The sequence below is a fragment of the Pagrus pagrus genome (assembly GCF_965226575.1).
Source record: "Pagrus pagrus genome assembly, chromosome: 14".
NCBI classification, from domain to species: Eukaryota; Metazoa; Chordata; class Actinopteri; order Spariformes; family Sparidae; genus Pagrus; species Pagrus pagrus.
This window is the reverse complement of record NC_140198.1, coordinates 3,312,528-3,328,794: the sequence shown is the minus strand read 5'-3', so window position 1 is coordinate 3,328,794 and position 16,267 is coordinate 3,312,528. Positions and strand designations below refer to the sequence as shown.

General features: G+C 43.5%; 1 protein-coding gene across 2 annotated transcripts in view; it reads left to right on the top strand.

The window, feature by feature from the left end:
• The first annotated feature begins 352 nt into the window (after positions 1 to 352).
• The window catches only part of sgcd (sarcoglycan, delta (dystrophin-associated glycoprotein)), a 301,763-nt gene continuing 285,848 nt past the window's right edge, over positions 353 to 16,267 (top strand). The window contains exon 1 of one of the 2 annotated variants that reach the window (XM_084373505.1): positions 353 to 1,261. The gene's annotated coding sequence lies outside the window, so the exon portion shown is untranslated. Of the gene's footprint in view, positions 1,269 to 16,267 lie in introns of both variants that reach the window. The other variant, XM_084373503.1, reaches the window with a different exon arrangement.

The following is a 16,267-nucleotide window of genomic DNA, read 5'->3' as shown; positions in this document are numbered from 1 at the left end:
CACACACGTTTCCTCTCTCTCTCTCTCGCCCTCAGCTGCCGTCACAGGTTTCTTTAACCTCTAAACATCCCGTTTCTTTAATACTTTCTGACTCCTCTCATCCTCCTCCTCATCTCTCTTTCTTATAGGTGTCTGTGTGTTTCTCTCTCTCTCTTTTGGGTTTCAGATGATGATCCCCCGTCTCTGCTGCTGCTGCTGCAAGGAAAACTCCACCTACTCAGCGCTGTTAATGTAGTCACTGACGGTGTGAGCTACTCTCTCTCTCTCTCTCTCTCTCTCTACCGGGCATCTCCCCCCCAACCTTTCTCCTCCTCCTCCTCCTCGTCCTCCTCCTCCTCCTCCTCCCCGAGCATCCTCCTCTCCTCTCACATCGCTCTCCGGCTCCACTTGCGCTCGCAGCCTCCTGCCCGTTCGCTGCCCCTCCGCTCTCGTCTCTCCGCCTATCCTCCTTCTCTTTGACACACACACACACACACACACACATTTACACACACACACATGCATGCATGTATATACACTCTCTCTCCTCTCTCGCTGTCTCCCCTATCTCTCTCAGTTACACTCGGTCGGTCCTGTGCAGACTTGAGGAGCCCCGGAGAGAGGAGATGATGCTGGTGGTGATGCTGTTGGAGCTTTAGTGGTGATTTTTCTTTTTCCTCTTTAAAAGAAAACTAGACTCAGAGCAATGTTGATGCAACAGCACCCCTGTCCTCTGCGCTGTGTTCATCTGCCTGCCTCCTGCCTAGAATCAGCCCGTTTCGGGGGGATTTAAACGACAGAGAGTGTGTTTGCGCCGCCTGTGCGCTCTGTGGTTCTGGTGCGCTGGATCTTCCTCTTCTTCTTCTCTTCTTCTTCTTTATCTCTCCACTGAAGGATGCTCAGTTCTTTCCACAATCAGGAATATAACTACCACAACTACCAACACTCTCGCTGCTGCTGTCGACTTCTCTGCCCCAGCCAGATCGCAGTCTGAGGCGCCCCGGTCCCCCTAAAGGGAAGACGAAGCATGTCAGAGGCACCCGTGTTGCACATGGAAATGAGCCGTCTGCTGCTGGTTCTGCTGGACTCCAGCCTTTAACCCAGACTTGAGATTATCACAGAAATCACAGAGAAGCTCTGAAGAATTTGGGGATCCTAAGAGTTCCTCTCTGACAAGCCGAGAATTCCTGTGTCACTGTATATATTGAGGAGCATCAGCTGCTTCACCAGCTCTATGGTTTTCTGACTTGTCCAAGGCTGCGATTTTTGGCATCTGACCAAGGTAAGAGGTAAGACTGCTTTTCACTTTTACTTTGCTGTGCTGCTTTCTCTGTGGCATTTTCGCTCCGCTCTGCTCTCTCTGAGCAACATCGATTCTGTACTTTGGAGAGGAACGGCTCCGTCTCAGTGATGTGGCAGATTTTTGCTTCGCTGATTCACTCTCTTGGTCTGCAAGAAGCTCTTTTTTTTTTCTTTTTTTTAAGAAACTGTGTGTCCACTATCGAGCTGCTACCGCATCCCCCCTGCTTTGTCTCATTAGTTCACCACTGGCACTGCTCTGTCCTGTTTACTATGCATCATCCAGTGTCTGTAGCAATGTCCCTCACTGTGTGTTTCTGCTCAGCAGCCGGTTTGAAATGAATGGCACTGCAGCTGAGAAGCCAGAGGTGTTTGGTGTCCAGAACTGAGTGTGTCATGATCGGTGTGCTGATATTGAATAAACAGGAATCTGCAGTCGGAGATGAACTGCAGCTATTTTAAGTTCATTATATGCACTTTTTGGGAGGAGGGTTCATTATCTTCATTTTCTGTCTATAAATGTAGGTTTTCATTTGAGTCTGTTATCTTTAATTTGTTGGTGTATTCCTGTTAGAGCAAAATGTGATGTTTCTTACTGGATCCACTGACCATTAATGCTTCCCCCTCATCATCCAGATGAACTGGTATGAATAATTGTCACTAGGAAAATTGACCATCCTGCTGCATGTGGAGGTCTGTTCATTGGACTGTACATTGTATTTGCAAGCCTGCTACACTGTATATCAATTGTTATTCTCCATACATTTGAATAACTGCACGGTGTCTCTATGTATATGGAGATCCAGATGTGGGGTAATTGGATTCATGGTTTCACCGTGCACATGTGTTCAGTGTCAGGGTCCATGCCAACGACGACTTTCTCCGAATCAAGCAGCACAAATGATCGAGAAAGGATATCGCGTCCTGTGTTCACTCATCAGATGGTGCTACTGGATCATGTCCGTGAAAGGACATTCACACTTAAAGGCTGACTGCATTTCGAGGTCTGCTGTAGTTTCTAGATCCTCGCTCTTCGCCATGCGTTGAGTGAATCACTCAAATGGAAGTAAGCGGGTACAGCAAGGAGGCGGAGTAACTTTTGATAGGAAATAGGAAGATTGCCTGCTTGGATCAACTGTTGTGATATTATTAACAGATGCATTTTCTGGTCCATTAAGCTCCACTTTACTGCCACAAGCGATGATGTATAGAGGACTGTTGGTCTGTTGGGAAAAATGACAATAAAGCTTTAAAACAGCTCATGAAATATTGTGTGAATACATGTCCTGAGTAGTAAGAGCTGATATTAGTGATCGGTTTGGCGCCACACTTCAAAAGGAAGTGGGGTTTTAAGTGTTTTTTGAAGCAGTCACCAGACTTAGCTGATCTAATGAGAGGGAGGAGATTGTTTCAGAGCCTCGGTGCTACGACCTCGTGAGAGCAGTCGTCTTTGGTTTGAGGTTTGACATGTGCCAGTCCTAGCCACCATGACGCCTTGTGCAAATTTTGGGCACAACTTCCGACACATCCTGTCTTTTCACTGGAACCATGATTGCAGGATGCTTATCCTCTTTCTTTGAGCAATTGGTAAAGCATATGATTCACTTATGAAGATCTATGTTAGCGGCTTTAACAAGTGAGCACTACACTATATAACACTGTATTGCTATTATTGCTTAGGCCAGCCTTGAAAGTGTCACCGGCAAGTCAGTTATTAATCGCTTCCCCCAGTGACCTCCCAAGGAAACTCAAGGATAGCTGAGGGCTCTGCTTGGATGCCCTAATAGACCAGAAAGTGTAGCTCAGCAATGTAAGCCACATAATGTCTTAAAGGTGATAAAAAAGTATCTTCAAATCAACTCTGAACTGAATTCACGTGTGATCTTTGCCCAGTCCTAGTCAAGAGCCTGACACTGATGAGATTTTGCAATTTAAGTCACATCCAATCCTTAATAGCGGCTAAACGTTGCCGCCGTGTCTAGATTTCTGTAATCATCTGAAACATAAAGCTAAGTGTCGTCTGGTTAGAGGGTTGACCTCTGAGGGGTTGAGGTGAAGTGTTTCTATAAGCCCCGTGTAATGTAGAGACTTTGTACATAGCTATTGCCGTGGCTATTCTAGTATCTTCGTGTGCCCTCGCCACTTGAGGGTGCACTGTCTACTCATTCCCCCCATTTCCCTTACATCCCTGAGTGGAGTGGTGGAGTACTTAAGAGCTCTCCAGCACCATCCTCAAAACACCAAATGAGGGAATATGTTCTGGATGAATGATGTTCATCCCTCCAGCGGTTTCCCAGGGATTTGGAGAATCTATGACAAAGCCATATACTTGCATACTCGCCCATAATACTTGCATAAACATGTGAAGCAGGATATTGCATAACGGCGAGTGTGCAGATAAAATAATGCAAAAGTAAATGAAAAAGCTTGAATCTGAAAGGACATTTGGGGATTTAGGGGTGATTTTGGATGCTATAACTAGGAAAATGAATCGTGAACTTTGAGAGTATCTCGAGGGCTAATGCTGCCACAAAGGTGACCCTTGCTGGATCCATCCCAGAATAATGATTGTAAATTTAATCAACACTGTATTTGTTAAATATGCATTGGTCAGCTTGAGTTTGTTTCCAGTTGGCTTCTTCTTTCTCGATGCAGTTTATATGTTTGGCAGATGTCTAGCAGACTTTTTAATGTTCATATATCAGTTGTTTGATGGATGCTCCTGTAGGCGTTTGGTGACAGATGACTTCTGTCAGTGTCTTATGTTGCTTTGAAAACTAATTTACCAGATCTGTTTTATTGGTGACAAATGATGAGGCTGACATTCAACTTCCCTTTGAAGCTATATTTGTACATATGATTATACTGTAATACTTGCGAGACCTTTCCCATGAGGTGTTTACATCCCACCTTTTTCTCTCTGGCAGTTTTGCCCTTTCACATGTTTAAGTTCTGACGTTAATTACAACAATCTGTTACTACGCTACGGGCTCTACCCTCAGCTGTATGACTTCAAACAGTGATTGATGGGAGTTTGAACTTAAGTGTTCCCCTCCAATTAAAGGGTTTATTCTGTCTGACTATTTTTCATACAGTTCACTCAGATTTGGTCATCACAGTCACAGCAGCATGTACATTGCGTAGCAACCCAACCGCCAATGCAAGAATCCAAGGAAGCATCTTACGAGCAGAGCCATCAGTGCCAAGCACAACTGTATTTCCATTTGTTGCAAAAAATGGTTAAATCTATGACCAGGGTGTTCCTGCCTGAACTAAATGCTCTTGCAGCATGCTAACGTGCTTGCAAGGACACTGTCAACATGCTGATGTTTAGCAGGAATAATGCTGTCTGTCATTTACTAATTAAACACCAAGTAGAAGTGAGAACGTCATTACTATATTCAAACTTGATCGCAGGATGGATCTGAAGCATTACGTACTAAAGTGGACTGGGTCGGGTGGCAGAACTAAGCTGTTGTTTTCCTGAAGAGAGAGAAGGTGGGTGAAGGGTAGAAGGAGAAATGAAGATATAGCGAGAGAGAGGAATATAATGAAAGAGAAAGAGGAGGACAGAGAGGTGAAAGATAACGAGGCAGGAAAACATGGAAGGAGAAAGTGACGATAGAGGAAGGCAGAGATGGGAAACAGTGGGAGACTGCAGGTGATGATCGAGTGTCGACGAGAACAGAGTCCCCGTCGGAAACCAGCGCAGCGACGTCTCGGACAAGACAGCCAGTAAAGAAACATGAATAATGAATCTTAGGAAAGGTGTTGTGATGAATACTGCAGCAGGGAGGAGCTCTGAGGTCTTTCTCTCCATGACCCCCCTCCCGTCTACCTCAGCAGGCACTCATGAATTACTTAGGCTAAAAACTATCCCGTACACACTTCAATTATAAACACACACATACACAGGATGCATAACTACATTACAGCGCGGAGGGCGTCACCTAAAAGTCAGCAAAGTTGATTTGGAGCCAGAGGACGAGCTGCTGCGTCCTTCAGCATCACAGCACCTTAAACAAATCAAACTCATTTTAGTGGTCTGATGACAGCCTTCACCGTCCCTGTTTGGTCTTGGGATGCACACTTTAATATGTGTCTGTGTGTAGACAGACGGATGGACAGATAATGTGTTTTACGGTAGCGTTAAAATGTATCTGAGGATGTAGTATTTTCAGAAATGTGGAACCATGACATCAGGGTGGCCACGCTGCTTTCAACTGTTCCGTTTTCCGAGACGTAGATTGTGACACGCTAGAAAAAACAAAAAACAGAGAGGACAAGTCGTCTACTCCTCATCTAAATGCGTATTTTCAGCAGATTATCCTGCCTTTGAAAAACCTGCAGCGTTCTTATTTTGGTGAAAAAACAACCCTTTTGGACGAGATGTTCCCTGCAGGAGTGTCGAGGGCAGAGGCAGGTCGTCGGATTCAGCACCCCCTGGGGCTCGATCGTGCAGGTCTTAAAATGAGGTGTGTTCAGGTGCACTGTCGGCGCATTGTTATCTTGAGAGGGCAGGATGTGACTGCACCATAGACCAACAAAAACCTGGTCTTTAGTCAATGGCACAGCATTTTTCCTGCTATGTAAAGGGGCGCATCATTCAGAAAGAAAGGTTGACCTACATACGTGGGGTTTCAAGACAGTTGGACACGCCCTAAAAGCACCTGCGCCATCAACTTTAGACCAAGCACCATAGATCGTCTTGTCTCACTACCTGCTGTCAGCCCATCTCTACGACGGAAACCCTTCTGCCTTTGTAAGGTTTGGTTATATTTAGTTTTCTAAACCCTGCTGTATGTAATTAGCCTTTTTATTATGCTATTATATAAACTTGTCAAAATAACTGCCGTTTGGAAAAAGCCTGTTGTTTTTGCTTCGCTTCATGTTAGGTAAAAATAAATCGACTGCTCAAGTGTGTTTTCCAGAATTGGTCCTGTGTTGAGACAGGTTGTCAACAGCAAACCAACGCCAGATGCTTCTTTATTTCAGCAGGAAATACTCTTTACTAGATTTAACTGAATCCAGGAATCCTTACTGTTGCCTTATTTCCTTCCTTACATTTCCTCATCTGTCCATCTTTTCTTGTTTTTCTCGTATCTTACCTGCCCACTTACTTTGGTTCTCTTAATTCGCCTTATTTCTCACCTTCTGCACATCCTTGTTTTTGCTTGTTTCCACCGCTCTCTCTTCATGTCTTTCTCTCCTGTGGCTGCCTTTTTTTCTCCCCATTTCCTTCCTTCTGTCATATTGCCTTTATTTATTTACTTCTGCCCATCCCGGCTCCCTTCATTATTTCCCTTCCACCACAGTGCCTGCAGTATGTGCTTTATATGTGCATGTGTGTTGATGTGTCTAGTTGTGTCTTGCCTCCATGTCCACTCTCTTGCCCAATTAGCCACACGAGCAATATTGCATCTCTTCACACACGACAGTACGAGATAACAACCGCTCCTCTGAATTCACATTCAACATTTCATCTTATTCGTATGCTTTGTAGTGAACTGCTAAGTGAGTCTGTGTGTTTTTGTTTGCGTGCATGTGTGTGTTGTTTTTCTAACTGGGATTGTGTGTGTGTGTGTGTGCATTGTTTGTATGAAAGTGTGTGGTTGAGCACAGATGCTCTCCGGGGGGGCAGGGGAAATTGAAGGCTTACTTCCTTTCCACTAATTACCCAGCAACAGTCCCCACTAATTGTCAAGGCCTCGCATGCATTTGATGTCTTTAAATATCCAGCAGCGCGGAGCCACGTATAAACGAAGCAGGGAAATGGGCGAAATGGAGGAAAGGGCAGAACAAAGCAGGTCAGCGGATCTGCTTTGAAGATGTGCACGACCCGTAACCTGCAGAACGACTGCTGCCGGATGCGGATCCATCTCCAAGGACCATCTGTTGGGTCATTAGGAGGGAGGAGGGACTCGAGATCTGCATTACGACGTCAACATAGAATCTACTTCGAACTTCTTGACGTTGCTGCTGAGGAAATATACTGTAGATACTGTGAGATGACTGCTGCCCATGGCTACATTCGCTCTTAAATATTTATTTGAAACTGGCAGCTAAAAAGAATGGACATAATAATGTGAACCCCTGCACAGTCTAATGCAAGGATCCTGCAGCCAGTACTGTCTTTATGTTCAAGTGATATTGCGACATGTTTTCTGGAGAGAAAAGAAAGGGCCTCCAATGAGTGTGTGTAAAATATTACGTCGCTCTGAATGTTTATTTGTGTTCTCAAACCCATTCACCATGAAATTTAAATGTTCCTTTCACTTCAATTTGAATTGGAATAATCCAGCACAGAAAAACAAAACAAATCCCTCTGTGTCTTTGCCAATTACAGGGGCTGCAACAATAAACCAAAGTTTGGAGTGACACAAAAACTAAACAATCACATTTAACCTGCGAGACAAAGGATTGTTTTTTATTTTAGCAAAGATTTTGACCAGCGAGCAGCTCCGAGAAAAGCAAACAAGAACAGAAGTTTCTTCACTCCAGGGAAAGTGGATATTGATGCGAGCCTGTTGCTAAAAACTGTTTTTCATGACTTAAGATTCTGAGCCTGTGAAGAGGTTTTGCTCAGCTCGTGAAGTTTGAACTTTCTGCAAACTTGGAAAAGCAAGTGAAGTTTTGTTTGAGAACTTTTTTTGGCATCTGTCAGTTTTCATTGATTAAGAAGTTCCATGCTGTTTTATTTTGGTAATTGTTCTAGACTTTGTGCCAGTAAAGGGCGGAGGCTTAAGAAATTGAAACTGAAGCAGAATCTAAAATGCCGTTTTAGACTGATTGTTCAACTGTGATATTTGTTAGTTGCGTGTCTTATATTGAAATTGTCTTTTTCATAAATATACAGCAGAGTACCACAGGGGTGTTTTCTTTGTAGATGATGTGACCCTCTACCTGGTCATCTAAGTGCTCTTCGTTCCCTCTCTTTTGAGTGCGCCGAGGTTGAAACCTCCACGTTTGAAATCTCTTCAAGATCCTCTTATATCATGTTGTCATCAATGGCGTTTATGTTAACAGTTGCGACTGGATATTTCCAGCATGCCGTGCCGCTGTGGTGATCTCTTTTTCTTGATTTCTTACTATGGCAGTCCTCGGACCATCACAAAGCCATTTGCCATTTATCTGATGGATATAGAGAAGAATGGACGCCACGAATTGGCTCACAACTACTATCAATCAGTTCATCAAATAGAATAGAAAGCTAAATGAAAACTGCTTCATTACTACAACACTAGCGGGTCATTATAGGCTAACATTAGCAACCTGTTCTCCCAGCCTGTGGTCTCGAGTCTATACTGAAATCAGGGGAGCGGTACCGAGTGCAGCAACTTTGCTGCTGGACTTCTGGGGGTGGAGTGTGGGACAAAATGCAGGACTGTCATGCACAAATCAGCAATAATAATGTGGCATTAGCTAGCAAGCTAGTTGGCTACTGAGACATCAGCAAACAGGTACTGATTGTTTTATGCTTGTTTCAGAAAGAGGACTATAACACATCGAAACAACAGAGATTTCTCATAATCCTCGGTTTGAAGTGTGCCACCTCAGGGTTAGGGTTGCACTGAGAGGGGCAGTTCAGGTGCGTTGGCAGCATGACATGCAGTTATGGATTACAATATTACAACTGAAATAATGTGGTTATACTCGAATGGTTTTAAAACAGTACAAAGCTCCAGGTATGCAGATGCATATTGATTGTGATGCGGCTCCAAAAGTGTTTTCCTGCTTGGAATCGACCAGTCAGTCGGCAGAAGAGACAGAAAATGACAATAAAATTCACTGCAAAGGAAAACCAGCTCTTCAGAAGATTCACAGCTCAGATTCAATTTCGTTAAGAATCGTGGGCTGTGAATAAATCTGATTCGCAGCAGTGGCACTGTGTGCACAACCGTAGGTGATACAACATGTCTTTTTTATTTCCAGATCACTGAACAGTAACACAAATAAGAAGAAGAAAACAGAGCTTTCAGTCCACAAAAGGAGACAATCTGTGGGCCTTTAAACCTGAGACGCAATAAGAATGAGCGCCTACTGCATTATTTCAAGAACAAAATGTCTGCAGGATTAAAGGAGGGGCGTCGACAATGGCTGCCGTTAACGCCACTAACTCAGGACAGACAGACGTATGAAAGTGGACTTTTGTTTGCCTGCAGCAGCACTGAAAGAAGCTCAACATTCAAAAACAAACAGCGAAATCCAGTTTGACATGAATATTTAATGTGAGAACAAAGAAAATAAATGAAATGCAAGTAAAGATGGAATCGATTTCATGTTGGCTGCTGACAGATGGGACTCGGTCTGTATTTATCTTGAGGTCTTTATGTGCACACATGTCCACAAATCTGGTTTTCTAAACAAAATGGCGGTCTCAGGGACCTCAGAGAGGGACGAGGGGAGAAAGCGCAAGCGAGTCTCTCCCATCTTCCTGTCTTCTCCATAAATAGCTTTATCTCCTCCTGCCACTGAGCGATCCTGACACCACGCATTAGCAACCTGGAACTGATTTCACTTAAGAGTTTGAGTCCTTTGAGGAATTGATTTGTCTTGTAGGGAAGAACAAAGGCCAACACAAAGGTCCGTCTGAAAGTTTCCAAACTGGAGGAGACGTGAGCAGACAGACAGACGGACTGAGAGATGTGCCGAGTGACAGACGGGTGAGCGCTCGGGGGAGCTGATGGGCTTTTGATTACATAAGTAGAACAAATAGATTAAATAATGAGCCATCACATAAATACGCTCTCAGAGAGGAGGGGGGCCGAGGGGAATGTGTGATGCCTGAGAGCTCTGCATTGATTCCATAGGGCCCACTTGGTAAACACGTGTGATTAAATGGGCGCATGCAGCATTTAAACAACGTCGCACCAGTTCTCAGAACAATCGAGTGTTCTCAGTGGACATCGATTCGTTGATTTAATATTTCGCAGGTCAAAGTATGTGTAGATGTCGACGATATAACTGTGGCTATCAGTGAAACCTTCCTGACATACTTGTAGAATTAAAAAGCAAACATTTAAAGCTGGCTGTCAGGAGACAAGAGGTAACTGCATCCATCTGCTCCTGCTTCGCTTCAACACAGCTGCACCTGTATTGATAATTCATAAGTCAACCTCTTTCCACACATTTGGCAGCTGCTGATGTTGCTCTCCTGAAGTAAAGTTGACTTCATCAACATTTCATTATGATCCCAGCAGAAAAGCGTGTCTCTCAGTTTTAACACTGTATGATGTCATTTCCCCCCCCCAAAAAAAATCATGTGACTGCGGCCCAGCTGTCGACTGTACTCACTTCCACTTTGTATAGCTCGGACATGTTTCTTCGAGTGACTCACAAATGTGCACCAGACCATGTGGATGTGGATTTGTTGGCAAATGTGTCTTTTAAAAGCATTTACAGCATCGTCGTAGAGGCTCAACTGATGTTCTGAACCGGAAAAGAAGATTTCCTGTTGCAGGAGACTAATTCAAATTATAAAAAAAGAAATTCAAGCCAGCAGCCTGCTGTTTGTCATTCCCTTGGGTAAACAGATGAGTAAAGACAATCACCATTGTGGTCGGGGTTCCATATTTGAAAGACCATTATCAGCAATTGTGTTTAAATTTAATGCAAACTTCCCCCGTATCAAATTCTAGCTTTAGGACCCATCACTCTCCCTCATACAGCATGGAGGGATGGTCATTATTTCCCGGCAAATGTCCCATTTACTTTAAAGTGTCTGTCGTACTGAAGGCTGATAAATCGAGCCTGTTCGACTTTGGTCCTTGGTCTTGGAATGATCTGCAGGTGAAGATTAAACTTTGTATCTTTAAATAAATTTAAATGTCTAATCTCAAGACCTTTGTAAGGAAAAGTTATTAAAAGCTCAAGTTTTTTTTATCTTTTGCCGTAAACGAAGAAGCTGCAGATTTACTGTCCACGATCGAATCAGCCCCAAACTTTACACATTTCATTAAAGTCCTGCACTGAAGACGTTAACGTGGCCCATTCAGCGCTGCTTGCAGCTTTAATTGTACTTTATTACTGCTTGTTGTTGTTGTTGTCGTCCTTGCTGCTGTTTTGACCCTGTCTTGGCGAGGTCTCTTGTAAAAGAGATTATAGTTTCAATGTTAAACAAATGTTATATATTATTCACAATGTTACACTGTACTCCTGTTAACAGGGTGAGAATTGCACAACAGGACAAGATCAATACTGTGAATGCTGGAGGCTATCGATGGTTCCCATTGGATCTCATACAGTATCTATGTGATGGCTCGTCCAAACATTGGCTCCAAGCAAAAACATTTAAAAACGTTAGTTAGTCACACTGGGATGGTGTGTGTGTGTCGAGTGTTGAGTGTGTGCTGTAGGTGCTGTGTGTGCCTCCCTGCAATTTATTCATTAATTAGTTAAAAACATGGAAAATAAGCAACGTTCTCATGAATGAAAGATGCAGCTTAACTTATTTAATGAGATACGAACCTTTAGGGTTTGTTTATTTTTAAAAAAATGGTTTATTTTCCCCTTTATTAGCTCGTAGCTCATCTTGTGATGAAAACCAGACATACGGCATTGAGGTTAACAATCGCTGACAATGAGATGATGCCTATGCATTTAGATTTTTTGATTTTTCCTGTTGTTAGACCAGGATAGTCTCTCAAGATTAAAGTGTCTGTTGGAAGATTTTTGTGCAGAAGTTCAATTGAAATTGGAAAACTCCATTTGCACAAACTGTGCTCACAATGCTCTTATTCCTGTTGGTTTTCCTCCATAAAGCAATGAACTAAATGTGAGTCCAGGGAGCTGTCATTCGTAAACACGTGCCCCTTTTGGCGTTGAATTACAGCGGACGCTGGCGTGGGGGCTGAAGAACACGCATTGATTTGTTTGTCAAAGGGGGTGAATAATTCTGATGAGGTATTGATTGTCGTAAATCAAGACATAAGTCACCTTGGCTAAGGGGCAGCAAAGGAGCCCTGCTGATAGATTGTATGATGTATATATGATTATTGAACTTTGAAACAAGGCACTGAGAAATGAGCACTTTGCTGACTGGCTGTTAAAGCTCATCAGTCACTGAAGGATTTTATTGACACGCTCACGGGGAACACAATTGCTGAACACTAGCAAAAGAGGCCGAAAGTTAGTTTTTTATTTTCCCCAGTGGTTTCACACTGTGACTTTCTGCATTGGCGGTTTTTATGCCGCTACAGCGAAGCAGACTTTATTTTCAAATAGGGGTGGGGGGGAGAGTATTGCGTAATCAGCATACCATGAGTAGTGGACTGTGTGAACGCCAGCGGCTCGTGAAGGATGGTTATTGTTTCAGAGAGAGACAGAGGGAACGAAAGGGGAGAGCGTGAGAGAGGGAGTGAAAGAGGGGTTCAAAAGGCATAAAATAAAAGAGACAAAAACTTGAAAGCGACAATGAAACAGGGCATCGAAGATTTAAAAGAAGGAGAGTAAAATAAAGGAGGGGAGCGAGACAAAACTGCAGAGAATGAAAAGAGCAGCGAGAAGATTACGGAGGATGACTGAGTCAAAGTGAAACGGAGAAAGTTAGAGAATGGGAGGCAGATAATGAAGAAGACTGATGGTGAAAGTGAAGAGAAAGAGGAGGAATCCAATTAAATCTGGCTTCAAGACGCCAAACGGGTCTCATCATAAGTGTCGGTCACGTTTGCAGACTCACCCTCATCTGCACTTTCAGCTTCACATGCAAGTTTTTCTTCCATTAGTTCGTGATGTTTGGTTCTGTTTCGATTTCTTGTCAGGGACAAAAACAAAAGAAAAAACATTAATCTCATTCTGGAAAAGAGAGATTTTAACAGATTTAGCTGCTAATTTTCCATCTGTCGTACCTGGGCAGGCCGACACAAGCACAAATTTAATTTCCTGAAACTCAACTTCTGAAGTACTCCCCCAACTGTCAACACTTAAATGGCTTAATACAATTCAATTTGGTAAATAAGGACTCATTATTCGTAGCTCATGAGTTGATAGTTGGTAAGTTTGTCGTTCTGTAATGCAAGACCCGAAAAATCCCCCGTCAATCAAACAGTGATGCCTCTCCTGCTCGTCAGGCTCAGCAGTACGAGACTCACCTGGGCCCAGGAGCCGGGTCAGCGTTCAGTCAGGCTGAGACCTGCTCTCCCCTCGCTCTCCATTCAGTTTTGTTTCTGCCATGAAAACACATCTTCATCTATTATTTCTTTGGACGCTGGCTCACCAAGGTGTTACCTGATGGGTTACAGCACCAGCCATGAACCTGAACATCCCTGCTTTGTGTCCGACTGGGAACCTTTGTTGCTTGTCATTCCCGATTTGCTCTCCCCTCATTTCCTGTCATCCCCGTCTCTCAACCACTGAATATGACATAAAAAATACTTACTAAAAGATAACCTCATTATGCCAGACTGTTGTGAGCCTCAGATCTTCATCCCTGTCACAGAACTGAGTTGTGACAAAGAGCAGAGGCCGGACTGTGATGTCCATGAGACCAGTGAGCAACAATCCACTGCTGCTGCTGGGGGTCAGTGTACCGACTGTAACCTTGTGTTTGCTTTGAACTTGTCATAACCTCAGTCTATGTTTTATTGCCTGTAACTGTTAGCTGACTCTCTGTTGACCCATGTCCTCACATACACAGCTGGTGGTTTAAAAGTTAAAGTATGTGTGGTAGGGAGTCCAGACTAGAGGAGTATCTTGTGAATCTGTGATGCTGCTGCAGATTGTCCTTTACATTTGGCCCAGGTGGTTGGTTGGGTTGGTCCCACCCGTCGAACCATGCCATTGGTCCCTTGCGCCGTTCTCAGAGATCTGATTGGTGGTCGCCAGTGCCTGTTACAAGAGATCTACCAGGAGCAGGTTATCAGGGAATCAAATTAGTCAAGGGGCGGTGACAGGAAGTGCAGACACAAATGAATTTGCAACAATAAAAGCATGCAATACAGCAAAACAAACTCGTGCAAAAAAAACACAGCAAGCTACGATATAAAATACTTAAAAACAAAAAGTCAGACATTTAAAATCAATCAGTCAGGTCTTTGCAGTGCATATCATGTTTTTTAAAAATGACCATGTGGTATCACGTACTTTCCAATCATTTCTTTTTTTAGTTTGTTTCTATGTTTATTTCTACAGTTTCTATGAGCACGTCATGTATGTATGTTTATTTATTCATTTTTTGCTCTTGACTCCCTGCAAATAAAACCATCCACAGAGCCAAACTCATTACAGTCAACACTGCATGCAGATATGCGACTCTACAGACCATTATTTGTGTGTGAATACGAATGTGCGTCTGTGTTTGTGTGTTTGTGCATGTTATTGCGCTCCGGCTGCATCACGTTCGGTGGCGTTTACATGAAAGAGGGAAATCAGTTGCCGGCTCCCAGACAAGAATTCTCCCTGAGCTGCGGAGAAAATTAAATGAGTCAGGATGTAAAATTTATTCATTATTTGATTTCCATCTCCTGACGGCGGCCACTGAATCCCCCCCCCCAACTATAACCGGCTCAGCACAAGTGCCTCTGGCGCGCGCCTGTAAGTGCACAATAACACCGGCATTTCATTTTAATGCAGATGTTCCTGGCAGAAGCCGTCTCGGTGTCGGTCAGAAGCTGAATGTAACGTCAGTCACAATTGAAGCTCTTGTTTATTGTTTCTTTTATTTTTTCCATCCGAGCATTACAGCCACACAATAAGCTGCGTTTCCCGACTGGACCACGAGTGGAGTATGAATGTGCTTTTGCACCGGCTCAGTTGTAATGAATCTTTGTATCGGTGTATAGGTTTATTTACAAGGACACATGTATAACTGCACAGTTTGCTCCTGTATGTGTTTGTGTGTGCGTTATTGTTTACTGGAGGCCGAATTAGCCGCAGGGAACCAGAGTCCTGAACTGCAGAGGCCAGCAGAATGTGAGCTCGTATTGACTCCATGAGTGATGGTCATATTTACCTGTTGAATGGATGGCTGCTTTGACTAATGACCGCCTGATTTTTCATTTTCTTAACCCCCGATTTTGCAAGGATGGTTGGCGTGAATTAAAAGATACCCAGGAGGAGGAGGGAGGAGGAGGGAGGAGGCGAGCAGAGTGAAAAATTGGTAATTATTGGAAACATCCACAAATCCTCGGCGGGCATGTTTCAAGCCAGCGCAAAGTGTTTATCACAGCAAATAGATGTGTTTTCTGGTGGAGGGTATAAAAGTAAAAATCCCCCTGTCTCTCTCCACGCCCCCGAAGTCATATGTTTCATCTATCAAGAGCGAAGCCATGAATATTTTCTCGTCAGCTGTCTCTTCCCGGGACTGAACTTCGTCAACTGAACAAAACACAGACTCAGAGATTGAGCAGGGAGCGCTGTTGCTTTTGGTTTTGTCAGCAGACAGATGCTGCATGAGGGGGAAAAAAAAGGTCTGATTAATTTCCACAGTTGAACACCAACAGTCTGACGGGACCGTCGAAAAACTGCGTGTGACTTAATTGTGACGGCGGTTTGGCTTGGATCAAGGTTCAGAAAGTCTGTGCGAGGGAACTGAAAAAGAATGAGCTCAGGAGCGATTATATCATATTCAGGAGTTGATGTTTTCCGCTAATGTCCCATTTTAGCGCCGCAGGCACTTGGGAAAGTACCCAAGAGAGCAAATAAGCCTCACCGTCGTGTGCCAAGATGAAAATGATATTTACAATCCCATTTTCCAGAATGCTGAACTAAATAATACATTTAAAAATGAGTGATTCGAGGTCTTTCGATTCACATTTAAGGTGATATGTTTGTTTATTACTGTTACCCGCTAAAGTTCAGCTGTAGCTGAATTTAAAGTAAGTTAGAAAGTAATTTGACAATCGCTTATTTTCCTGCTATATTCAAGCAGCTGTAGAATCTGGAATCCTGTGCTGAAAAGTTTTACCTCACTTTAAGAACTGGAAACCGTTTATTTGGCTCTTTTTCTTGAATAAACCAACAGTCATCAAGATGTTTCATGCACAAGTCATCC